Source organism: Podarcis liolepis, assembly GCF_965112155.1.
Source record: "Podarcis liolepis genome assembly, chromosome: 16".
In the NCBI taxonomy this organism is placed as follows: domain Eukaryota; kingdom Metazoa; phylum Chordata; class Lepidosauria; order Squamata; family Lacertidae; genus Podarcis; species Podarcis liolepis.
This window is the reverse complement of record NC_139567.1, coordinates 37,444,246-37,471,502: the sequence shown is the minus strand read 5'-3', so window position 1 is coordinate 37,471,502 and position 27,257 is coordinate 37,444,246. Positions and strand designations below refer to the sequence as shown.

The 27,257-nt window shown below is 44.0% G+C and overlaps 1 protein-coding gene and 1 long non-coding RNA gene across 50 annotated transcripts in view; both read right to left on the bottom strand.

Moving 5' to 3' along the window:
- Positions 1-27,257, bottom strand: part of MSI2 (musashi RNA binding protein 2) — a 451,660-nt gene that overhangs the window by 231,579 nt on the left and 192,824 nt on the right. Inside the window, exon 1 of one of the 49 annotated variants that reach the window (XM_083480012.1) lies at positions 17,180-17,248. The exons of the other annotated variants lie outside the window; for them this stretch is intronic. The gene's annotated coding sequence lies outside the window, so the exon portion shown is untranslated. Of the gene's footprint in view, positions 1-17,179; positions 17,249-27,257 lie in introns of those variants that run through there. 49 annotated transcript variants of the gene reach the window in all.
- LOC310695615 lies at positions 21,203-26,438 on the bottom strand. Its single transcript, XR_014520183.1, has 2 exons — positions 24,948-26,438; positions 21,203-24,722 (listed from the first exon to the last, which is right to left on the bottom strand). It is a non-coding gene; the product is annotated as an uncharacterized lncRNA (long non-coding RNA).

Sequence of the window (27,257 nt, the reverse complement as noted above, 5' to 3'; positions counted from 1 at the left end):
TGGAAGATGGCAGGAACCAGGGAAGCTGGCAAGGGAAGAAGCCTGCTGGTGACATTTGCGCTATCTCTGCGGCACACTCTGAAAAGCCCCGAGTGCGCCTATTTGAAAATCGTACCATCACTGGCAACAATGGACCACCGGCTCCCCACATTGCTTTAGGTCATATTTACATACAAAAGCACAGCCACTGTGCAGCTATTGTGCTACAAAGTTTCCATTTGTGACCCATGGTGGGCTTGGGAGAGGAGAGGTCACTGGCAAGTGTATGGAACCTACTGAGACCCCATTAATTTTTCAGGATTTCTCAGACTTTGGCCTTTTCAAACTTGGCAGGAGGAGAGAAAAAAAGAAGGGGAGGGAATCTAGTTATGAGTCTCTCTCTTCTCTTTCTCCTACCCCCCCAGTAGCTCACTCCCCTTTCAAACTGTTTTTTGTCACAACACAGAAATGAATAGAGCTTGCTCTGAACTTAACCATGTTCCCTAATTAGAAAAAAAAATGGATTGCAGAGTGAAATAAGCGGCACCTTTCTAGAGGGGGAAGTGAACAGGCTCCAGACACACTGGCGTTGCTCTGAAGTTTCTCTCTGTGGCCCAATTTCTGGAAATTTATTCCAGTTGTAAACCATTAGATGCCAATTTTGTAAATCAATCTTACGATTCAAAAGAACCGAGAGCATTTTCTGCCTAATAGACTCTGAAAATCTTTTGCCAATGCACAGCTGAGCAAATGTTATCTAAAAACATCTTTATAAATCTCCAGCTATTCTTTCACCTCACTGCTTTTAAAAGGAGTCCAGCCAAAGGGAACGTAACCCAGGTGTTGAAGAAAGGAGAGGTAACCATTCAGAATGGAGCAATCCTCCCCTCAAATTAACGTGCTGTGGGGTGCCTTAGGGTTCCCATGTTGGCTGGAGTAGATCTATATATTTATAATCTCCAAGAGCACTTATCAGTTGTTGCTGTTGCTGGAGTTTCACACTGCCTCCTTCCCGTCTGGAACAGAACAGCCCTGAAAACTATGCCCATTGGCAAAGCCTGACAATGGACGACAAGGGGCGGATAGCTCATTTGTCCTGTGACTTTTTATGAAGCATCTGGGAGATGCAGATTAAGTGAAGATCATTTCCTTTTTATTGGGCCAACTCTAGCTGTTTAAAGATGTTCAGCAAGCTTCAGAGCCGCAGATGGCTCTTCATCCGGCCTAGGGGTTACGAGCACGAGAACAATAAAATCAGATTTCATTTGTTATACACAGACTATAATTGAGTAACAGCAAAAAGTTTTTGGAGCAGCCAAGGAAGATGCCAACAAGCCTCCATAGCAAACATAACTCTGTCTTGAAGCTTTGCTTGAAAATATGTGGGCACAAGTATGTGATCCTGCAGAAGGTGTTTAAATAAGCTACTGCTATTTAAACCCATCCACCCAGTATTCTGCAAGAGGAAAGGCTGGCTCATTCACTTCAGTGTTCCACAAGGCTTTGTGTACATCATACAGTGGTACCTCAGGTTACGTACTTAATTCATTCCGGAGGTCCGTTCTTAACCTGAAACTGTTCTTAACCTGAAGCACCACTTTAGCAGCACGATTTCTGTTCTCATCCTGAAGCAAAGTTCTTAACCCGAGGTACTATTTCTGGGTTAGCGGAGTCTGTAACCTGAAGCGTATGTAACCTGAAGCATATGTAACCCGAGGTACCACTGTACTTGCAAAGCATTTCCATCACCTTGAGATGAACAGGGCAATTGCTGAACACATGGCATCATGGCCATGCATCAGTCCTCACGTATACGAATGAGACACTGGATGGGGGTGTAATAGATACAGACATCCACATTATCCTGCTCTTATGTGGGACTTGCAGCAGGCTCCCATCTGAAGAACTGATCAGGCAAACTCCAGTGCCAACTAGACCATTCACTTGAGCACATTTGCCACTTGAAGTCAAACTAACGCCAATACTTTTCAAGCAAAGACCATTCATACATTTAGCTAAGAGCCATTGCAAGGAGCATCCAAGATATGAGATCTACTGGTTTGTGGCACCTATTCTGGAGTAACTGCTATCTCTCTCCCAAGACAACAGGCTCTTCCTTTTTTACAGTATGGTCTTGCATATTTTAGTGCACCTGTGCTTACAGATCAGACAAGTGTAGCAATTTCCTTTTGATATTACAGTCAGGGGTATAAAGTAGTGTGTGAATGGCCCCAGATTCCTGTGTGACCTTGAGTAGGTCATTTTGTTCTATTCTGTTCCTACAAAAGGCAGAGAGGTGCCCAGTCTCACAGGGCAGTGAGAAAGAACTAAATGCTGCTGGAGAGGCTGTTCAAATGCTATGGAAATGGGGGCCAGATGAAACTCTAAAGGAAGAGAGATAACAAATGAAGTCTTTTCTCTGCCACTCACACCTTTTTGTTGGCTCCTTGCTTTAAAATTGCACCTCAAGGCAATAGAGTGCGCGCATCGGAGAGCAATTTGGGCTTCTTTTGTCAAGTTAAGCCACTGTGGTTTTTATCGGAAGGCGCGAAAGGAACGTGCAGCCATAAGTTCTTACATTTGCTCTTGTGCAAATGAAAAGGTTGAATGCTTTTGTGAAGAAAGCTCCAAGTGGAGAGGCTGAAAGCTCTAAAACCACGTTTCATAAATGGAGGGCTAAACCCTCGGGATGGAGAGAGGGGAGAAATATTTGAGGTTATGTTAATGCTGACAAATTCACTGTATGTTTTAACACAACTTTTCTGTTGTTCCGAAAAATCCTGCACTCTCTCTTCCGAAGTCTCACACAACAGCTGCTTCATTCCTCATCCTCAGACTCCACTCATGAGGAGCTTTCAGAAATAGCCAAGCCATCAAGCAAAGCAGAGATTACAGGCAGGGAGCAGCTCTCTGTCTTCTGTGTAAACAAGGGCCAACCTCCATTAACTAGAACTTCATGCTGCCCTAGAAACAGCCACCCCTGGGATCATCCATGCCTCTGAGACCTCCCCATAGGGGTGGGGGTGGGGGTTTGGTACTAAAGTTCTTTCAACACCCTAAAAAGGCTTACTACTCTCTTTAGCAAAATAAATTTTCCATCGGTCAGCACTTTGTTTTTGTTTTTAATGTACTTATTAAAATGTAAGAAACTGAGCCACTGACCCCTATAATTTTTCAATTGTTCACACCACAAAGACTGGCTTGGCTAATTATGACTGAACAGCTGTTGGAAGCGACCTTGCGATCAGCAAGAAAAATAGTGATGAAACGCTGCCTATCTACCAAGATCTGAAGAGTGCATTCGCCTCTCCCCCCACCTTATTCAAAGTAAGTTCAGAAGTTAATTACACACAGTATCTCAGAGGGTTATATATGAGCAAACAATTTTGAGAGCCAAATGAACGACAGACCCGAGGAACACTTGCAGAAAACTTTGGACAATTTCTCTTTCTCCAGAACTGCGGTCACTGCTGTCATCTCAACTTGGGACAAGTACCGTATTTTTTGCACCATAACACTCACTTTTTTCCTCCTAAAAAGTAAGGGGAAATGTCTGTGCGTGTTATGGAGGGAATGCCTACGGGTGGCATGCCTACGGATTTTCCTCCTCTAAAAACTACGTGCGTGTTATGGTCGGGTGCGTGTTATAGAGCGAAAAATACTTTATATTGCCTCATGCTCCGTAAGGAAGAAATTAAACAGAGCAGGTGGGAAAACCTAGTATGATACCCATGCAAACAGGCCCCAAAGAAAGACGGTCCACGTGATCAGCTAGTGCCCATTCCATTTCACATTGCAGTTTTTGTGGCAAAATAAAGGAAATAAAAATTGGGTCTTTAGGAAAAACAAATGGAAGCAAAACACTCCTCTTTGCCTGCCTTTATACCAAACACTGTTAGCAGGTACGCAATTTAAAGGCCTCTCTGGTCTCAAGATAGGATCTCAGAATGGGACCCTCTTGGGTCCACATTGTACAAAAGGTGTGAAACTTATAGCCCCAAACTCAGCATTACATATTTTTGGCTTCTTCTTTTTTCTACATAATTAAAGTAATATTTTCTCTGTGGAAGCTACTCACTAACAATGGCCAATGTAAGGCTACCGCATGTATTCACCCCGTATGGTAATGACCACCCTATTTTTAGGCTCCTGGACCACAGACAATTGCAGACGCAGAAACATGCACTTGAAGGGTTTTTGTTGCTGTTTTTTTAAGGCTAATAAACAGCATTAGAGTCTATCTAATGGCAATCATGGCAGAGTAGAAATAGGGGATTTCTGATTCACAGCATGCACCCTGATCCTATGCATATCTACTAAGAAATAAGCCCTAACATACAGAGTAGGGTTAAGAGTGCATAGGGCTGCCAAAGCCGCTTAGCCACTATTCTGCCCCATTCTTTAAGCTCAAATTCATCAAGGCTTCTATCCTATGCATACTTGCTTGAGAGCAAGCTCCACTGAAATCAGTAGCACTGTAAGAAACTGAAGAAGGCCCACCCCTACTTTGACAGTAGTGATCAACCTATACTTCATCCCATGTGGGGACTGGGAGTCAAACATTCCTTCCTGGGTCTCTCCCTTTTATCCCTCCCTTTGCTTTTTCTCTTCTAAAAGAGCAGAGACTCACCTGCCCAAGGCTTTCTATTGCCACAGTATTTTGCTGGAACATAACACCAGCCACTTATTACTTCAGCATAATTTACCGGTAAGTCAAAACAGGAGCCTGGGTGAAGTGCATCTACTTGACAACCCTTCCAAAAGTATGGTCACGGGATCAGGATGCAAAAGCCAACCTGATAGTGTTTTCAATTTGATCCTTAGACGTTAGCAACAAATAAATGTGTCAAAATGGTAACTGCTGATTGCTGCATCAGAACAAATTTGCGAGTCCTGGTTCCAAGATTTGGTCTGAAGGGCCAGGAAGCCACAGCCTTGCTCAAACTAAGGTCTGGTCAGTGCCTAGATGGGAGACTGCCTGGAAGCCACAACTATGCCACGTTGAATTCTGTGATGGAAGGAAGGCAGGATAAATAAATAAATGATGATGTAATGCAAGTGACATCTACTGAATCCCTTGAAAGATCTCACCATTTTCAACTTTCCCTAAATCACATTAGTAAAAGGGGAATGTCAAATTCCCACTGGCTTATATAAGGAAAACTGCCAGAGTTACCAAAAACCCAAACAAGTGCACTCTGCTTCCTGGGCAACTGGGTTGCAACAAAAGGAGTTCTCTGGGGTGCACAATTATCCCCATGACAAAATTACTCTGCCTAACCAAAACAGATGCCTCACTCTTTCCAGGAAAACAGCATAGGAGACAATGTGTTGGAAATATAGATGGCCCCAACTCTCACGAAATGTCATCCATTTCAAAACTGGAGAGAGATAAAAAGAATCCACATGGTTTCTTGAATATTCAAACAACAGTAGGGAATAAAACTTTTATTTCCACAGGGAATCAGCAACAAGCAATCCTTCTATACAAATTATTACATTTATATTCCATCTTTTTCCATCATAGAATTCAAGGCAGTGTACCCAGGCAGCCTCCCAACCAGACACTGGCCAGACTCAAACCTGCTTTGCTCCAGCAATATGGTTGCCCCCAGTTCTTTCAGACTCTGTCCTGTAACTGATATACTATGTCATTGTAGGGTGCCATCTGTAAACCTTTGGGCAAGTCCAATGAATACACAGCTCTTCAATATATCTGCCTGTGAGAAGCAAAGCTGCAGATTTATTCTTCAATAGGCAGTATGCAACTTATTTGGCATGGCAAACTTCATCGGGGATTTTTGCCAGTACACACACAAATTTAAATCCAGCTGGGTCAACTAAGGTAGTTTTTATCTGAAATGAACGTCAATATAGTTAACAATAAAGGCTACAATGTGCCCTCCTGTTAAGTATTTGCCAAATGCACCTGTGGATGTGCATACTATGGAACCAGTGAGAATGTGACAACATTGCTTTGCTTATTGCTTATAAACAGGAGTCCCAAGCTGCAAGAGTTAATTTTTAAACACAGACAATGAATCGCACTACGCCAACGCTGAATAGCTGTTTAAAATTGCACATTCAGCCTGTGCAAGCAAGTGCAAGGAAAAGACAGCAAGTTAACATGACAAGTAGCATTTTACATGCACCCTTCTGAACATCTACCCTATTTGACACCCTGATGTTGCCTTATGCAACTTTTCTCTCTCCCCTTCCCCCTTGCACAGGTTTTGCACTGACAGATGTTCCCATTTTGCAGGACAGCATTAAACCGTAGCAGATAACACACAACTGTTTAGGGAAGCTGTGACAATTCTTTATGCTGCTGTTATGGTATATGTAGAAGCAAATTTTAGATTCCTGTGCTTTCCACATCAGTCACTTATGGGACTAAGGCCTAGTTTGAACATAACAGCAAGCAAAACTATGGTTTCACAGGCATGAGCAAGTGTGCTGGTACACAGTGATGAAACTGGTTGCTTCACTCACTCCTCCAGTGCTCCTCTTTCTGCAGTGCTGCCAGGAGCTAAATCATGGTTTGGCTTAGTATTACTTTCAAACTTGGGCTTGTGATTTGTCTTGTTCCTAATAAACCACGAGCTGTAACTAAACTCTGTTCTTAACTTACTGCTTGTGGAGGAGTTCATAGAAAAAGTATTTTTCTAACAGAACAAACATGTATTATTCTCAACTACCCAACATGCAAAACCAGCACATGAGGAAACTGATGAGCCCTTTTGACTTGGGAAAGGGGGGATCGAGAGACCAGCTGCACAGGAAGTGGTAAGCATGGTATGTATGTGGGCTCTTGCAGCCTGAAGGATTCCAAAATTTGCAAAGTGATTGTTTCAGATCTTTTTTCAAGTCAGCACCTGCCTCCAGCTGAAGAGGGCAGATGATTATTGTAATCCACACACAACTGAAACACCCGATTCAGTGCTTTCCCTACAACTGAACTCTAATTATCCCAGTCCTGGCAAGACCAGTACCCTGTAAGGGGTTAATGGGATTATACTCATGGCACTGGCGCCATGGCAGCCATGCCAACCTAATAGGTTTTCAAGGGTCTACACATTGTTTTCTTAATCTGGTGGTGGAAAGTGAGCTGTAGGAGGCAACAATGGCGGAGCTGGAATGAAAACTATTTTAATGCTGCAGAGCAAAGATGTTTTCAATTTAAAGCTAGAATGCCAGTGAGCACCTGACTGTGGAAGGGGGGGTCAGGCAGAAAGAAAAAGCAGCTGCCCAGAAGCTAATTCCTAAGGAAAAGCAGCAGCAACAACACAGCCATGACAAACCTGGACAAATAAGCATGCCTGGCACCAGCACCCAACAGGGCCGGGCAGTTGCCCAGGTCAAGTGGATGTTCAAAGGGCTCAACAAGCCAAGGCCTTGACCCAGAACAATCCTTAATCTATCCTCTCTGTAGCTCTTTGGCACATAGAAGACCTGAAGGAGGGTGAATTACAGGCCACTGAACAGACAGAAGTGGGGAACTGTCAGGTCTCCTGTCCAGGAGGTGACAACCCATTGCAGGTCTCTTGGCCTGAAACATAGGCAGAAGGCTGGGTGGGATCCTGGCTGTGTGAAATGTTTTTCAAGGTTATGGGGTAGTGATTTGAATGAGGGAAAAGTGGTGTTAAGCCTTTAAAGAGGCTCAAGTGTCTAAAATTAGAGGCAAAACGTTTGGAAAGCCCATATCTACAGCAATGATCATGGAAGAATGTGGTCAAAATTCTATTATATTCAGGCACTTTGAAGGACACCAGAATGTAGCTGAAAACAGCTGAGTTGCATCAGCAGTGGAACTACAATATAAGCATCCCTGGTAGGTGCCCCAGAAACTGAGATTAGAATTGGACAGGACAGTTCTTGAACTGTTTGCTTGATTCATATTAACTGCTTAAAACTGAAAAAAGAATGTATCAACTAGGATAAATGTTGCTAGCCAGGCAGGTGTTTCTTCCCAGGACAGGAATTCCCACAATTTGCCATCTTCCAGGCTTCCCCCCTCTTTAGCTGCCTTTAACTTTGCACCTCCTAGCTTCCATCCTGACTGCTCTGGATAGGATCAAGCAGCCACCACACACATGACAATGTTGGCCATTTATAACACCAACAATTACAACACTGACTCCTATTAATCTGCTAAGAGGTAGTCAGGTGGTTTCTCAACCATGATGGAGAAATCAGAGGACTTAGTGCAGTAAGTAGGTTCCATGAAGCTAATTTGATGGAAGAATGTTCAAAGCTAGCACCAGTCTAAGACCTGGAGCGCAAATGTGCAATTATGTACAAGCCAGCTTTTCCCAGTTTGGTGCCCTCAAGATGTTTTGGACTACAACTCCTATCAGCCTCAGGCAAGCACACCCATGTCTCATCAGCCTCATCACATGGCTGTGCTAGCTGGGACTGATGGGCATTGTAGTTCAAAACTTTTAGAAGGCATAAGGTAAATGATCTTTAAATTATTTCAGCGACTACCTAGACCTAGACCAATAACGCAAGCAACTATAAAACCACTGGCACAAGTCTGTGGGCTAAATAAGCTTGACAAAAGACTTACTGCTTTGGGGAACATGCAAAAAACAGGAAAGGATAAACACCAATGTTTCAATAAGTGCATACTCATATTTCAGCAATGAAGCAGCTGTGCAAGGAGCTCACCATGTTTTGGGCCCACATATAACTGTCTCCCTGTTTGGGCTATGGGGATACTCATTTTCTGCTTTGCAGGGGTAGGCAACCTAAGGCCCATGGACCACAAGCAGCCCACGGGGGTCATTTAACTGGCCCCCGAACCGAGCCGCCTGCTTGGCGAGTCCCCACCCGCTGTGCTAAACCAGCGCAGTGCAGGGACTTGCTTCCACGGTGCCGGAAAGCGTGTCTGCGCAGACACAGATGCCAGAATTTGCGGCTGCGTGCATTCATGTGCGCACGCTCCAGCCCACAGAGGGCTCCCCGCTGGAGTGAACCAGCCCAGGCGAGGTAAACCTTGCCAACCCCTGAAGTAGAGACTCAATTTGCACAATGATGATAGGCCAGCCCTTGCATCAACCATGAAGCCACTTCCTCTGTCCTCAGAGCAGGGCTGTGCAGTATCGGTCTGGCCTTTATGTTGATTCTCCACCCTTTTTAAGGCAGATTTTAAAGTGTAAAAAAGCCAGCATAATAAAACTTTTTAAGGAAAGGACCAAAACATTTAAGCATATAACTAAGCAGACACTTGAAATGCAAAAATCAAAACATCTGATCTGTGTGCGAGAGAGTGCGGGAAAACATTCAGTTTGGAGCCAAGCATACGCATCTTTTGAGAAGCAAAGGTTTGGGGAACAGGAGGGAGCAGATTCTGTCCCATGTGAGGGGACCCTTCACCTTCTGCTTTTTTTCATATATATCAGTATACAACCTAGCTAAAACTAACCTAGTTTTCATTTACTTTATCGCAATGTGATGAACATTCCTTTACACAATTGTCTTCCATTCTTGTTTCTAACTCAGTTTTTCTTAAGTTCTGTTTTACTGGTTTGATGTTTAAAAAAGGAATGCACTTTTAAGATGAGAGCTTCACCATAAAATGAAGAAAAGCAACACCCTTTTCTAAATTCTTAGAAACTCAGAGATTGTCTGGATGGCTTTTAATACGGTGCGTTCCATCCAGCTCTGTCCAATATGCTCTTATGAGAACACAGATAACAGAGTGAGTCTTCTGTTTAGTGGAGGGCCAAGCGTCAATTCCATAGCAGAAACGACCTTTGCTTGAAGTTTCAATTAATTGCCACCTGCACCTTGATGGGGAATTTGCAAATGCTAGTGATTGATGGGCAGGTAATAAAATACATTTTTATCTGTGCGGGCGCTGCCTTTTTGGCTGCAGAGCCCTGCTGTATTTCTGAAACCAAGGCAGGAAGGGGGTAGCCCATCTAACAACAAGGGTCACATCAGAAATCTATCATGAGCTGTAGGGCTGCAGCTAATTTGCATATTTTCAATTTGTGTACAATTTGCATATGGAGAATGGGGGCGGGGGAGAAGGAAGACACCGCCAATCTCACCCTGATACTCTAGGGCAGATGGGGGGGTAGAAATGCCATTTATCGAGAAGAGGAGGCTGAAGTTCATATCAGAGCGGGGTATATTATACATATTTGATACAAAATGAAATTGAAATATTGAGCAGGCATATAGATTTTGCTTTTTAAACACAAAGCGAGAGGACAAGAACTATTCTTTTATTAACCTCCCAACCTGCATCCCACCCACAACCAGAGTGACTAGACTATTTCTTATCTGTGAAGGTTGTTTGATAGATATTTTTAAGGGTGAAGTCAAACTGGCATGAGTTGAAGGCAGGAGGTGTCTTGAAGTTGCCCATCAACAGTTAGAACCCACACAGCAGTCTGAACAGGCCCATGGATCACCTGGCCACAATCTTCCCCACTGTGGTGTGACATATGGTGCTCCCATTTAAATTACAGTAATTATTTCTATTTGTGCATCTATGCATGTAAATCAGCACATGCAAATAAATTTACACCCCTTAGGATGTGTAAGTGGCCACCCTAGGGGAGGAGTTCCTCGCAGACTCAAAACCCATGTCTGCTTTCCTAGAATGAAGCGCTGCACCAGCGAAGCTGCGCCTGGATTTTGCTGGTAGCATCCGCAAAAGCACTCACCCAAAAAACCCCAACCCTATCACTCCAAACAGGCTTTCATTAAAATGGCACTTCAGGGCACAACTCCCAAGAGTAATTTAGAGACTTTGGAACCCAAATCTCACTAGAAATTAATAAGACATATACTCAAGATCATTTAATGTGGATTAGTTATCCCCTTAACACCTTTTAATGATGAAGCGCTATCCACAATCAGAGTGATTAAAGGGTAGATTTTCCCTACCACCACCTTTTCAACACATGAGCAAAATTGCAACTAATTCCTTTCAGAATTGTGGGCACGGAACCAAGTTTCCCCAGATTAATTAACGAAGTGTACAAGGACGTGATCCTGCATGTGTGGAGGACATTTCGTAAATGGGACTCAGCAGTCTAAGCTGCTTTTTCAACACTGTACTCTTCCTGTATGGTCTACATTTCTAAACCTGTTACCAGGCCACGAAAGTTTATTTTCCCATCCAGCTTTAACAAGCCCTGTGAGTTTTCCTTCCTCCTGTGCTGCTAAAGTCCCCTACATAAGATCAATCAGCCAGATTTGACCAAGAAAGGCGGAGAGGGGTGGGGAGGAAAAACCTGCCGACCTAAGAGGTGCTCTTCATTTTGCAAACAATGAAAAAGGCAAGCTTTTTGTCCCTAGAAAGTTCACACAAAGTCATACATCACACTGGTTGGCATGTTTACTCCTGAAGCCTCTAAAATGCAGCAGGTCTCAAAGGGTTTCAGAAACTAGGAGCCAACGAGGAATTTTTCATTAACAACTCAGAGCAGAAATCAATGTTCCCCCAGTGTCATGTTATTTCAAGGAGTTGGAGTGGAGGGAGGAAGAGAGTTGAAAAATGCACAATGCAAGTGGCTTTTGGGCCCTTGCCAAACTATCCCACACATTCAAGGCCTCCATTTCTTTTCTTATCACGAAAGATTTTTTCAAAGCTTTTAATTGTCCCTAATAAATTACCCACAGAGGCAGCAAATGCAGGAGCCCCCCCCCCCCCGCGCCATTCATTTATTTTGCACCACTTCATTGTTAGCAAGGCAACACCAACAAAGAGATAAAGCCTCCACCTGACCTGAAAGAGATAAACAGGAGGGCTGAGGCTGAGACAAATCACAGATAACAATCCTATAAACCAATGATCCAGACCAGTGGTCCATCTATCCAGGCTGGCAGTATTCATTCTCTTCTTCTGCAAAGAATACCTCTGCCCTGGGCCAATATTCTATGAAAAGCAAGGCCATGATTCTGGTACTGAGAACTGGAGCCCATTTTGTGAACCCGGGATGAGAGATCTGATGGAACAGGAGAGTAATGAATAAGGAACATTTCCTAGTAATCCTGTGATCCCTAGGATAGAATAAACCACAGAACCTAAAGACAGCTTCCTGCAGCTCCAATGGAAAGGCAGAGGACCTGGTGCTAGAAGAGGGGCAGCTGAGTGGCATCCTGTTACCATGGTTTGCCTTAGCATGTCATCCAAGCCTGGGATTGTGGGAAAGGACTCTCCTACTTAAGCATGAACTACAGACAATGTCTGTCCTAAGGTCAAAAAGGTAAAGGTAAAGGACCCCCGACAGTAAAGTTCAGTTGCGGACGACTCTGTGGTTGCAGTGCTCATCTCGCTTTGCAGGTTGAGGGAGCCGGCCTTTGTCCGCTCCCGTGTTGTACTGCGCCAAAGGAACAGATGAGGAGAAAAGTGGATGCAAGCTCCTCTCTGGGAGCCTGCATGTTAGTGCAGTCCAGATAAGCAATAGGGTTCACCATGATATGTAAATGAGGCCACCGAGAGGCACCCAGACAAGCAGCAAGTTCAGGCCCAAGATATAGAGGCAATATAATATCACTGGATAGACTTGCTGAGGAGCAAGAGAAGGGAAGGGCTACTGCCTGCATGCCCTGTTTGAGGCCTTCCCAGATTAATTTGGCTTGTTTGGCCACTGCAGGAACAATGACCCTTCAGATGTTGCTGAACTACAACTCCCATCAGTCTTAGCCAGCATATCCAATGGCCAGGGATAGTGAGCTATATTATGGCAACAACTGGAGGGTCAAAGGTTGTCCACATGTGCTGTAGTGGATGGACCTTTGGTCTGACCTAGCACAGTGGATCTTCTGTTCAGTGGAAAACTAGCTATCTGGCAGGCCTGTAATAAAAGTAAGCCCCAATCAGGTCACCACAAGCCATAGGGCTAGGCGGAACTTATGGGGAACTGCCCTGGAGGCTCCAGAAATCAACACTAAAGATGACAAAGTGGTTTACTTTCTTACCTGAGGCCCCAGCGACAATCTTGGGTAAACAGACGCTGGTCCAAATTTCATACAGGCCATTGTGCAGAAGTGGCATGTGGGGCGGAAACACTGTCTGACAAATTCCACTTCAAGACTGTTTAAGCAGAAAGTGTTTGGCAGTTTGAGAGACGCTCTCTATGCACAGAGAGGAAGCACAGCAACACCACCACTAAAGCCACGCTTCAAATCAGTAAGTGCTATTTCATTCTAGCCATTTGGAGCAAGTGCCACATCATACTAACAGTGAACTCATGACCAGAGTATGAATCCTTATGTAGCCGGAACAGAATTGCCCGTGAACAAAAGGAAGGTATCAGCAGGCCTAGAGGCACTCCCAAGTTTTTTTGAAGCCCAATACATTTAGAAAAAAATATCCTAAAGGTGCAGGGAGACAATCCTGTGTGGAATGAGCATGGTCAGTAGGTACAAAATGCTGGCATTTGAGGACATGGCTAGCTGGAAACCAAAATTGTGTTAAGAGTTCCACTTATATGGCATCTTCAACCTAAGCTGGAGGTGAGAGGGGAAGCACCACAGAGACCTCACCTTTTATTCCATTTCTGAAATCCAAATAGACAAGCACCTGCTACACAAGTCATGACATGCTCTCAAAGTTTTATGAGAAAGACTAATGTTGTCTTCCAAGGAGAAGTAGGAGTAGATTGTGAAGGTACATCTTCTTCATTTACTCATTAAAAAAATAGTCTTGCTAGAGAATGATGATTGATACAATGCCATCAGTGTACATGTTACTTTAAAGAGTCTCTCTCTCTCACACACACACACAGAGAGAGATAGAGAGAGCGAGAGAGAGAGAGAGAGAGAGAGAGAGAGAGAGAGAGAGAGAGCTGCCCTGGGTGTTTAAGTGGACCTGTCCAGGCAGCTTGCACTGCAGGTACACCACCCCTTGCACTATCTCTGCACACTATTTAAGGGCATCAGTAGCCCGACAGCAAAGCTACTAAGGATAAAGGTGCAACACCGAGAAGCATTAATTGAACTGAGCATTAGTCAATCCTACATTTAGATAACATGACACTTGTTGCATCTTAATATATGCAGCTTCCACTCTCTAAACTGCTTATGAAGACTATAATTTTCTCCACTAAAAACACTGTCTAATAGCACCACCCCCATTCTAATTATAGGCGGCTCTCTTATGCATTATAATCTTTACACAATTAAGCCCACTTAAAAGAGTAACTGATTGAATACCCCTCCAAAAATTAAAGTGTTCAGGGAGCATGAAGGTTGTGATGGCAAATGACAAAAGACTCAGAAAACTGAAAATTAGGGCATTTCACCCCTTACATTTATATATCAATGGGTTGGAAAAGCAGCATCAACTTCCAAACTCCAGCGATCAACAACTCACCCACCCATTATTGTTTACGTAATGTAAAATTACATCCTTTCTGAGAACTGTGTGTAGAAAAGCGATCAGTCCCTCACACTCTATACATTATGTGAAATAAAGCTGTCTGGTTTCATGTCAAGTGGAAACCTTCTCTATGGAGTGCTTCAAGGGTTTAATGAAGGTGAGTCCTTGCAATTAAAACACAATACTAGTAGACATGTAGACTGGAAAGAGCTGGAATTGATCCGCTTACATAAACACTTCTATACTGTGGGTTGGGGTGGAACAAAGCTATACAGCCTTTGTAGGGCTCACCTGTTGTACATCTAAGCTCCCTATAAACATTAATACAGCAGGAAACAAAGGAACAAAGCTTTTTCTGATGTAGGTATTCATGGGCACAGGCAACTTTTGCAGCGTCTCTGAATAGTTATGTTTTTACACAGTGGTAGGGCTAAAAGAGGAAATGTATCACAGAAAAAAGGGGACATGGATCCACATAAAATTTGCATATGTATATGTTCTAATGTATAAGTATATATATATATACTGTACATAGAAACATTTACTATAATTTTAATAAACAGAGACTATGTCTAACCATCATGGTGAAGACTATGACCTGTATACCTGCTTGCTCTCCTGCCCAGGTGTTAAGTGCTTATTATCATCTTCAAGGCCCCCTCCTGCTCTCCCCTCCCTTTCCATCCTTAAACCAGTTTTGGACCAGGCAGCTCTTCAAATAGATGATTGTCCTTGACCCACAGGCACCCAACATAGCTGAAAATTCAAACATCAGTTGTCCCCTCCTGGAGCCTGACCATGCAGCCTGTGGGGATCCTGAATACTACAAGTAACCAACTGGCTAGAAGGGGTGGGTGTGAGTGGGCGGTAGTGCGTAGCTAAGCATAAAACCTGATAATCACTGTTTTGTCCTATATTCACTGCAATGCCATGCAAATTACACCATGCACCCAAAAATCTTCCCAAACTTGGTCCTGTGACACTTTCTCAGATGGCTGTAAAAGTATATGTCAAGACAATTAAATGGAACCTCCATATCACGGTTCCATCACCTTTGTGTTTTGCTTGCCAGTGCCCAGAGGTATGTGGCTGACAGTATTTGGGAGCAAATGATGGATTAACCCAGGGGCGAGGGACCTGTGGCCTTACAGATGATGCCCATCTACAACTCCCATCATCCCTATCATTTAGCATGCTGACAGGAGCTGGTGAGAACCAGGAGTCCAACAACATCTGGAGGGCCACATAAGCCCCATCTGGTGCTGGGTAGAATGACCCTCGTTACAAATTCCTACCCATTTTAGATCCTGTCGCCATTAAAATAGTAATAATCCTCCAGGCTCCCCCCCCCCCAAATGCCTTCTCTAAATTCCCCCTATGATAAAATATAGTTTAGTAAGCTATACAGATGTTCTTAAAAACACCTGTTTCTCTCAATCACATCCTCAGCTCAATCCAAAACTAAGTCCTCCTGCCTCCAAGTTAAGAAGATCTAAGATAAGGGGCTTTTGTTATCCCACCTGCAGCCACAACAGTGAGCCTCACCTACCCATCTCTACCACTTTGCCACACATCAGAAGAGGGAAGGTGCCAGCAGAAGCTTCAAGGTTGCCTGGAGGGGCCGGCAGGGACAAACGCTATTTACGCAGTTTCTGCTCCAGTGCCAGGTTTCTAAAAATCCTGCTACGTCGTCCTATGTAGGGTTTGCTGTTTTTGTTTGTTTGTTTTTTGTTTAAAGGTACTGCGCATGCAAGACATCCTTGAAGCATGCTTTCATTTATTTATGTTCCGCAAAATGTGCAATGCCAGTAGTGCATGATTTAATTATTCTATTACAGTAGAATACAGTGACAGGATCATCTACTATATGAGGAATGGCTACGGCGTTTAGGGCTCCTTAGTTTAGAAAGGGGGGGGGGAGGCACCTAAGGTGGGACGTGGCAGACGTTTATAAAATTCTGCGTGTTGTGGGAAAAGTGGGCAGAGGGGTGGGTATTTTTCTCCCTCTCGCATAGCACACTAGAATTCATAACGTATCGAAACTGATTTGCTGCATATTCAGGACAAATCAGAAAGTGTGCTTCTTGGTGTTTATTAGAATTTCTAAACTGCCATCTCGTTAAACACACAGATATATATGTATATAATTATAAAAATAATAACACAGAGAACAAATGACCAACATGATGCATAATTCATGCATGGCATTCACCGCCACAAGAGATGATGACAATGGCTTTTTGTTTAGATGGCTTAGAAGGGGATTAAGGCAAATTCATGAAGGAAAAGAGGCCCACCAACAACTATTTGTTATGATAGCTATGTGAAATCTCCTGCTTTAGAGGAAGTGTGTCTTCAGGCACTGGTTGCTGGAGGCAAAAGCATGGGCTATTGCTTTCATGCCCTGCTTGTGGACTTCCTAGAGCAGGGGTCAGCAAAGTTTTTGTGGTGTGGGCTGGTTCATGGTCCCGCAGACGAAGTGGTGGACCCGAGTGTGTGTGCACGCACGCACGCACACACACACACACACACACACACACACACACGCAAACGTTATTTCTGGCACGGAGGAGGTGTGCACAGCTTCCCATTGACTGCAAGAGCTTCCTGCAGCCAATCGGAAGCCGGCCAGCGTCGCGGAAGGTGGTCCCCACTCTGCGCCAGTTTAGCGCAGCGCACAGGATCTGACCGAGTGGGCAGCGGGGGTCCATGGGTCGGTTAAATGACCCCCATGGGCCGCTTCCCCAAGGCAAGAGGGCTCAGAGCCAGGGCAGTGATGGTGGGACAATGATGAGTAGGCAGAAGGAGAAGAGGCAGCAGACTGGGAAGAGGTAGTAAATAAGATCTTCTGCTTACCAGCTTAAGAAAGCTGGAGGGGCCTGCCAGATAGAGATCTCAATTGCCAACCTGGCACCCACAGATCTCCACACGGTTGCAGCTGGTCACAAAATGCACATGGTGCCTGACTAACTTCTAACACTGGAGGCATCTATCTGGTGGCTCACTGTGGCATGTGGGATGCTGGAAGAGATGTACAGTGGTACCTCCAGTTACGAACTTAAATCGTTCCAGAGGTCCGCTCGTAACCGGAAACCGTTCTTATCCTGAGGCACGCTTTTGCGAATGGGCCTCCCGCTGCGTGTGCCTCTGGCACACGATTTCTGCTCACATCCCAGGGCAAAGTCCGCTACCGGGAGCAGCAACTTCCGGGTTAGCGGAGCTCGTAACACAAAGCGTTTGCAACCAGAGGTATTACTGTATCCAGATTCTTCTTACATGCATTACTTCTTTTCAGAATAGTTTTTAACTTTACACATTTGGTGCACTGATAAGTCATCATTCCCCCAACCTAGCAGAGTTAGTGAACCAAAGGAAAATTTCCCTCACTTTCTGATCCACCATATGTACAGCGTTTTTTCCAGCCCACTGTACCACATATTCCCTCTGGGGTTCTCTTTCTCTCTCGCTCCCTTTCCTCTTTCCTCCTTAACTGACATTTTGGGGTCCATTCAGTCAGAAGCATCTTGGGTTGCTACAAAAGAGGGTGTCTCAAAACAAGCCAAGGCAGCTAGCTGACTTAAAGGCTCATTAGGCGATATCAACAGCTGCTGCTATTGGACACATGGCATCATCCGAGGAGCAAAAGGACAGAAACTTGGTGCAGATGGCTCTTTCCTCTTTCAAGCAGCTTCCGACAAGGTGATTCGGCAAAACTCTTTGCTGAATGTTAAAAGGGAAAGTTCGTTTGTTTTCACCCCTTCACTTGGAATCTCACAAACAGCTTTAAAAAGTTAACACAGCAGTTAACACAAAGGCTAGGACAGCCTCTGATTACCACAGTTCCTGAGCTGTACACTTCTCGTTTCATCTGCTCAAATAAAGACATCTTGCAGTTCGTTTGCACGGAACCTTCAAGCGCTTCTTGATTCAAAGTGGCTAAAGACATTCTTCCCTCATCACTTTCTTAAAACGGCTGAAAACCCTTTTTTATCTCCAAAATAGTGACCTTAAAAAGTTTGCAGTCCCCAAAGTATACAAATTTAGAGGGTGAAACTAATTTCAAGAATGTTATAAACAATACAAGGTTAGCAAATAATTATAAAGAGGGAATACAGGAGGATTGGGCTGGCTTGGAATAACACATATAGCGAGAGATGGCAGGAAGTAGACATCTGCTAGTGGACCTCTGGCCAATTTCCATTGGACCACCTAGCACAGATGTGGGCAACCTGCAGCTCTCATGGCTGCCCAAGGCACACACCCCCCTTCAACCCTCCAAACAAGGCCATTATGATGGGGAGAATGGTGTGTGGGAAGGGCAACCCCCTTTCTTTGTTACCAATTCATTCTTCCCCCACACAGCATCATTCAAGCTCCTTTGCCCCCTGGCCAAATGCTTGCTGGAGCTGCATCACCCAAATCCATAAAGACTGAACAACCCCATCTAGGTCTCAGGCAAGTAGAACACAAGGTCTCTACAGAGCTTACCCAAGAGTCAATGCAAATGTGATGGGGAGGAAGGCAAAGACTGTACACAACTGTATGTAACAGCTGGCAAGAATCAAAAGATTCCAAAATTGCACTGTTCCCAAAACTGCACAAAAAAACCTGCTGCCAGAATTGGTGCATTCTGCTGTGCCACTTCAGGATTTTACTGCTTCTCTCTTCCTTCTGCATAGGTAGACCAGGCCAAAGAGGACTATTGAGCCAAGAGAACAAAACTATAGACCTACAATGTTCAGAGGCAGTTTGTCTCCAGATACCAATTTCTGAGGGTGATCCAGAGAGGGGTGGGCTACAGTCATCATGCCCAGCCTATGAGCTTCTCAAGAGCCACTGACTGACCACTGTTGAAGACAGAGTGCTGGGAAGGAACAACCTCTGGCCTGATCCAGGAAAGAAATTATTCAGTTCTTCAAGCAAGTTCCTCCGAGCCCAACCACTGATGCAAGACCTCAGCAAGCGTGTGAGTGCCGCACAGCAAAACAAATGACAAGTGAAGCTTCTCATTAAAAACAAACTTTTGCATACATTAATTTGATCGCATGCCTGTTTTGCATAACATTCGCTTCCCCTGCCTTTTCACCTTCTTTCTGCTGTTGTTTAATTGCTAGCAAAACAAACCAGGTCTCTGATGTTACCTTCTGTCTCTAAATTGGAAGACTCGCCTGAAAGAGACATGTGGCAATTAAACAAGTGTTTATATTACACCTTGTTCTAGCTGACAGCAACAGAGCAGGAAGGCCACCCACGCACTCGCTGGGCATTTCTGCATCACATGCCATAAGAAGTGGAGGGGGAGAGATGAGCAAGAAGCCAAGCACAGCCCTTCAGCTGGACAGGAACTAGGAGTTCTCTCCTACCAGAGTTGCTCCAAGGTAATCCACATTGGAGACAGAACCTACAAGCTCACCACGCCAATCTCAGAGGCAAAGGAGACATTCTCCGCAAAACACATTCTTGTTTAAAACTGACGTGGGGCGTATATTAAGAGAGCCTCATTACTCTTGGCGTAGCATCCTCACACAAGCAGCAGAGAATACAAAATGCAAGTGTCTACGGTGTTGGCCATTCATTAAAAACAACACGATGGCACTCAGCCAACATTATAAATAGCCCGGTTTGTTCTGAAACTGACCTGCATCAAGAGCAGCCACTTCAATTTTCTGTCCCACAGCGCCAACTGCTACTGGCAGGAAAAATCTCTCAAGGCCCATTATAGAAGAATAAGGCAGGAGTTACTGTTATGCTAAGTACTTTATAGAGCAGGGGTCTGGCCAAATTTAGTTCTCTGCTGGGCCATTATCTAATTTGAAGTGTGTGTGTGTGTGTGTGTGTGTGTGTGTGTGTGTGTGAGAGAGAGAGAGAGAGAGAGAGAGAGAGAGAGATTTCCCCTCATATATGCAAATATATATATATATATCTCACAAACCTCCTCTGAAGTACATTATGCTGATACAAGAAAAAGCGACTCACTGAGACTTGAGCAGAGATCTGAATCAGGGCTTCCCACATCCTCACTGTTAATCCACCGCATTGTTTCTCAACCTTTTTCTGATTGTGGCCCCCTTCCGCCCTTGTTTCCTCCCTATGCCCCCCCCTCCTACCAGTAGAAAGCTAGCTATTTAAATGTTTTGTTTGTAAATAGAACACACAAACACTGCTGCAGCCACACACCTTGCCCTTGACAAACAAGATGCAGACAACTTGGTCCATGTAGCAGTGGAGTGTGGAAGTGGGAGGGAGAAGGAAGAGGAAGAGACGTTGCCGCAAGTTTCGCGTGGTGATCCATCCACTGGGAAGCATGGTCAGTTCTCTGTTCACTCTACTTTTCTCTTTTCTTCACTTTTTTCTGATTACTTTTCTAAGTCACTTCTCTGTTTTCTTCACTTCTCACTTCCCTCTGTGGCCCCCTAGTCTTGTGCCTTGGCCCCCCATTTATGCGATTTTCAACTGTGGTTGAGAAATAGTTGAGAAATGCTGATCTAGGGCACCACAATGGTTCTCCACACCCTGTTCAATCAGAGCAGGGACTGCGTGCTGGGTCTAGTTGCACTGCACCCAATTGAGAGCTTGGGTGAACTGGTTCCAAAATAGGCCTGATAAAAGGAATAAAATGGCTTTGGACGTCCCTGAAGCTTCAGGGTCTGCTATGATACCCAAAGATGTTGGGGCTAAAAGGACTCCAAGCTTACTCCATTCCCTTCTATTTCACATGGTGTCATCTACACTATCTCCCTTGGATAGGCCTTGATGTACTTCCATTGAGTACGGTGAGGAAAACTGGGGTCTGGGATACTTACCTTGTCCTAAATCCAAAGAAAGCTGGTTAGTGTTTCAGACATATTCTTAATCAGGTGTTTTATTTTTAAAATTAAATTTGGACTGGGCAAAGTAGACCTTGGCCATCATCTCTACCTGAAGCTACATACATACTAGAAATTACTTCTATTTAACCAAACCTAGTATTCATTTATTCTTGTTCCATCATACCGGAAATACAGCAAGCTGAGAGCAGGAGAAACTGGTTTCTTCCCCTGAATGGACCTTCATTTTTGTTTGCTTTAGTGAGCGGGGGAATATGCCCCTCGTTCTTGTTCCTATGAATGGGAGTTACAGTTCAGAAGCATCTGGAGGGTCACAGGTTCAGGGGTTGGGCAGTGTGCAACTGCAGGGGCCTCAATGAGTACCTGACATGGTGTCAGCCTGGGGTCCCTTCACTGCTTACTGGATCCTCCACTTAGTATTATCAAGAGGAAGGCTATGGTATGCTTAGAAAGCAGGGAAAGAATTCTAAGATGTCATCAGATGACTTTACTGGAGACCCTCTTTATGGGAAAAGGGAAGGAGTGCACTACTGCATGTAGTAGTATCAATCAATCAATCAATCTTATTACTGTCAAGAAACCAAAATTAAAAGCATACAGCACACAAGAATCAGCATATGATATATGCATGAACAATATGGAATTAAGGCAGTGATTCACAAATCATCGCTATACAACACTCATATGCCTTTGTTTGTGTAAAGAGGTCCAGGATTGACAGATATGCTCCCATTCAAATTTCAAAGACGTAATCACGTTAGGCTTCCACAGCAAAACCAACAAAAACTCCTATGACACCTTACACCATCATTTGTTAGGTCTTTAAGGTGTCACAAGACTCTTTGCTCTTTTACTCCCAAGCAAGAGAGAGCAGCCAAAGGCAATGATCACATGAAATAAGGATTGGATCCTGTTTAAAGCCAACCCGTCTCACCCATACAAAATATAGTTTTCCTTTCTAGATAGCCAACACTCACAAGAGTTAACTAGTTCATGTGTACATCAATTAAAGAGGGTGTAGTTTAGCAAGCCTGAGATCTAAGACAGGGCTCCGTGCTAGCTCTCAGGCAACACAGCACATCCACCTGGATATGAACGGCAAAGGATCCATATTTCTTTCTGGCTAAGGTTATATGGAAGGGTAATCTTCCTTTCATTATGTATAATTATGATCATTATGGGCAACTTGAAAGAAATTCAACCATAGTAGTTATTTACAACTGCACATATGGGGCTGATGGTTATGGCAGGCTACCAAATTTGCCGTAAAGCTGGCCAAGTTTGCTTTATTAATTCACATTGCTCCTCTATTATACATGCCTTTCAGAATTAGGCAGGCTTCTAAAAGCTCATCAGATCAGGGCGATTACAGCAATCTGGAAGCTGAAACATTGCACCAGCCTGCCCAAACCTGGCGGGGGGCGGAGGAAATGCCTCTGTAGGAAAGAGACTGGAGGTGAAAAGGACTGGACCAGAGGGCAAGGGGACTGGGTTGGCTTGGCTATCCATATGGCTGCCTCCCCAGGCCTTCTAACATTAAGAGATCTTACTAGAGTGCTTGTTGCATATAAATTTTGCACAGTAAAGACTCAAACCAACAGTTCAAAGCGTGACTCTGCTGATCAGATACAGACACTGGGTGTGAAATAAGCATTTTTAAAAGGAGAAAAATCATTTGCATAGAATTTATTCCATTTATCTGGACATTTACAAGTTCCAGAGGGGGAAAAAACCATGCAACGACAGAATGAGATTGAAAGCTGGATTCCAAAGCCAAGTCTATTCCAGCTTTGACCTGCGGGACATGCTGTGGTCAAGTTACCTTCCCTCTCTTTGCTCAGGTATTTCCAACTATACAATGAATACAGTTATTTTGACCTCCCTCTACGGTCAGGCACTGTTAGTGATGAAGACATACATTTATGTACACACACAGCCATGATATACTCCTACTCCATGCACCCGGAAGTCTTTTCTTCCATTTTCACTTCTTTAAGACAGTTGACCAACCCACTTCTCAAAGAGTTCTGCCTTCCATTGCAGCAGCCATTGCTCTGTCCCCAGTTCCATCGGTGTGCTACTACCTCCAGCACGGTGACTACTGCCAGAGCTTGGCAATGTATTAGGGACAGGGGCAGCATAGCCACTTCACACACTTTCATCTCCTTTTGAGCCCTCTAAAAAAAAGAAAGGGAGGGGTGTTCTCTGTAGCATTTCAAGGTGTTTGCAAAACTCCCATCTTCCTCCATTTTCACTCAGTCCTAAATTTCTGCCAGGCCCAGGTTTGAACCCCACTATATTTGCCAAATGCAGGGTTTGAATAACTAAGTAAGAACACCTTGGCCTCTTCCAATCAGAAGTATCAAACTGAGCTTCCTCAGCCCTGAAAGATCCTGAAAGAACGTCCAGTACATTGGATTGTTCACTAGGAAGAGGATGTGATACTTTCCTCACAAGGTTGCTATGAGGACAAAGCCTTTCTCTTTTTTATAGAAGGACCTTAAATGCAATATAAATGCTTTCTGCCAAGCAGAATCTATCCAGCACAATAGTAAACAATTAGATAATAGGAATTTTGGCTGGGCCGAACCCTTTCCGAAGCACTTGAATGAGTATTTTTCAAGTGATATTTATAAAGTGTGGAAACCTTTCAAAATTTTCACCTTAAAGCCCTCACCTATAGAAAGGGACAGGAGCCTCTCTCCTTGGGAGCAAATCAAAGGACTCCATAGGCCCCAGTGGGAGAAGGACCTTTGCTTCAAAAGGCATTTCAAGCATTTCAGAGCTGGTGCTTTGATTAATAAGCTTTCCCCTCCAGCAAAGAACCATGTCGCCGGCTTTCAGCGTTCCTCGGGATATTGCCATGTTTGTTTTGTCTGCATGAGATTTTCTTTCTTTCTTTCTTTCTTTCTTTCTTTCTTTCTTTCTTTCTTTCTTTTAAGAAAGAACAAAAATTAACCAAGAGAGGGGTGGGAGTGGGGGAGACTGGGGGTGGGACAGAATCTCTTGGACACATTTATAAACCAAACTGTTTACTCAGTAAGTTGCCTTGACCTTCTCTCGTGCCACCATCCCGTTCTTTCCAGTCCCAAGCAACAGAAATTAAATTGATTCAGTCTATCAAGGCTCTGCATCTAAGTGATTAAAATTCAGCTACCGGGGGGGGAGGGGGGCCAGCTTGTGCTGCATCTAAGAAATACAAGCCCTTGTCACCGCATGTGATCCTACCAGTGGTGGATAAGGGACAAGGGGAGATATAAAACACACCTTGCCATTGTGTTTTATCACAAGCACCATCTTTTTGCTTAGATGGGGCAGAGGGGACAGGGAACTGTTTGCTACAGAGGTTAGTGGCTGTTGGCACAGGTGGTGCGAGAGGAGTGGAGAGCTTTAACCAGAGAACTGCTGTTTCATTAAAGGCAATCAACAGGGAGAAAGTGACCATTCCACCTTTACTGGGATGCCCAAGCTTATTTGAACCACACACACCCCTTCTGTGTATCTCAACAATGGGCAGAGAGATTGGCAACTCTACCTTCTTTCAGTGACGAACCACCACTGTGTCAGTCCTCCTCAGTACAGTGGTACCTTGGATTAAGTACTTAATTCATTCCGGAGGTCCGTACTTAACCTGAAACTGTTCTTAACCTAAAGTACCACTTTAGCTAATGGGGCCTCCTACTGCCGCCGCGCCGCCGGAGCCCGATTTCTATTCTTAACCTGAAGCAGTATTTCTGGGTTAGTGGAGTGTGTAACCTGAAGCATATGTAACCTGAAGCGTATGTAACCTGAGGTACCACTGTACTGCTTTGAGCCACAGGCAGCTGCCAAGTGGGAACCAGGAGCCAGGAACTGGGAAACAAGAGATCAGAACTGGAGAACATGGCAACACTCAGGCAAGACTATCATTGCTTAGGCAGAGTCCCAGCCTAAACAGGAGGAATGGTGAATGGCCACGAAAGATGGGAGCTGAATTTCAGCAACATCTGAAGAACCAACAGGTTCTCCACACCTACCCCATCTGTAGCCAAGGTGGCTGACCACACAGTTGACATGCACAAAACCAGAGCTTCTCAATTCAAGCCCAAACAGCTCCTAAAACATACTATCTTGAAGCTTGTTTCTGCTTTCATCTGAAGTATTCCCATACTGATGGTGCTTTCCAAGATAACACTGGCAAATCTTTAAAAGATTTTCTGGACCAATCACAACGGCAATCTTTTGCAAGCGCTCAAATCCTCTGCAAGTTAATTGTTAAAATGTCATTAACATTAAACAAAAGTTTTGCTTACAAAATCTTGCGGAGGATCCAACAAGCGTACAGCTCCCTGCATGCCACACAGTCCTCCAGCAAATGTCTGACACATCACAAGTAAACTGGGTAGTTTCACGCAGATGTTAAAGAGAATGAGGGACAAGATAATACCCTCTGAAAATCCACACGTGCCAAGGAGCCAGCTGTGATGCCTCAGGACCACCTTCTGGAACTGCCACAAATGCCTAATACAGACAATATATAATACAGGTTGTCCAACTAGAATAACATCATGGTGGATAATAACAATAGTCTCTGAGAGGTCCAGGAGAAACAACAGGATCTCTCACTTCCTCCTGTATCTTTTAAAACCCCTATGTGTATTAATAATGCGAAAAGACTATTGCAGTGAAGTGGCATTAAGCTGCAGCACCATCCAGGAGACATCAGACGAACAAGTAGTAACTTCAGGTTCAGCCTTTTCTACACAGGGGTTACAGACACAAAACCCCAAGAGGGCAGGTTCACTGTTCGACCCTTTAATAGTTTCACTCCCTCTGAATTTTGTTTTCTGCTGCTTCTCTATGCCTTTATTTTGGAGCTTTAATGTTGTGGCGTTTTTATTAATTTTACTTGTAAATACGCCATTGTGGGAGAAAATATTTTTGAAGAGCAGGACATGTATTTTATGCACGCACACGCACACACACTTAGACACTAACGTATACAGACAGACCATTTTTAAAAAACAGCCTGGAAACAGTTCAGATCCTGCAGAAAGCTGTTTCCTGCATTTCTTGCACTGCGAGTGTTTTGACCTGACCTGACCTCACCCAACTGCATCAAAAGAACCTCAACTAAGTAGGCCATTTCTCACAGAAGGGAGTAAAGTCGAGGGGAAGTAGAGAGAATTAAGAGCTGCCTTTCCCTCAACAACACTCCACAGTTGACAGGGGAGTCTTTTAAAAAAATCTGTAATCGTTTTAGCAGATATAAAATGTTGTAGTGAAGAAAGGTACACATGTTCTGGGATAACCCACAAATTCAACTATCGAAAGTCAAATAAGCACATCAGGGTAGGTGGGTGGGAGGCTAAAGCGACAAGTTTTGCTGTACTAATCGTGGCTTGAAATTACCAATCTCTGTGCAGCAGTATAATGGTCAGGGGTCCCTTTACCTTTATGCAGCAGAATAAAGATGGGGGAGAAACTTGTTCTGTTTGCTTCCCAAACAAATTCATGCTTCCCAAACCAATAAATACATGAACCAAAATGTAGCTATATATTCTGCTAAATTCACCCTTCTCCAAATTCTGTGCTACGGCTCTCCAGCCAAAAAAAAAAAAAAGAGTACAAAAAGGCATTGTGTATATAAAAATATGTATATCAGTGAAAATAATTCACAAAAATGCATTATAATATTAGGGGAGGGGACTACTTATAAAATTGTGCACAATATGTGCACACAGAAATGCATAAATTGACAAATTTGTCCATCCCTTGAGCAGATTTAAACGCACTTGATTAAAAAGGTATGGAGAGCTGCCTATCAATGAAACTAAAAGCTGGTACACCATTTAACGTGCTTATTCGACACACATCTGTTTTCCATAACCATATTTCTAGCCTGAGGCTAAAGGCACATGATGCAGCAAAATTTCTGAAGCTAAGCAGGTCTGGATCCGGTCAGTGCTAGGATGGAAAGGCGGCTTGGGAACTCCATGAGCAGCATGGTGCAAGAAAAGCCAAAATATATGTCACAATTAATCTTATTTATTTATTTATTTAAAGTTATAACAAAATAAACTATCTGGTAAGCCAAAAAGTCACAAGGAAACAGAACAAAAGCAAGA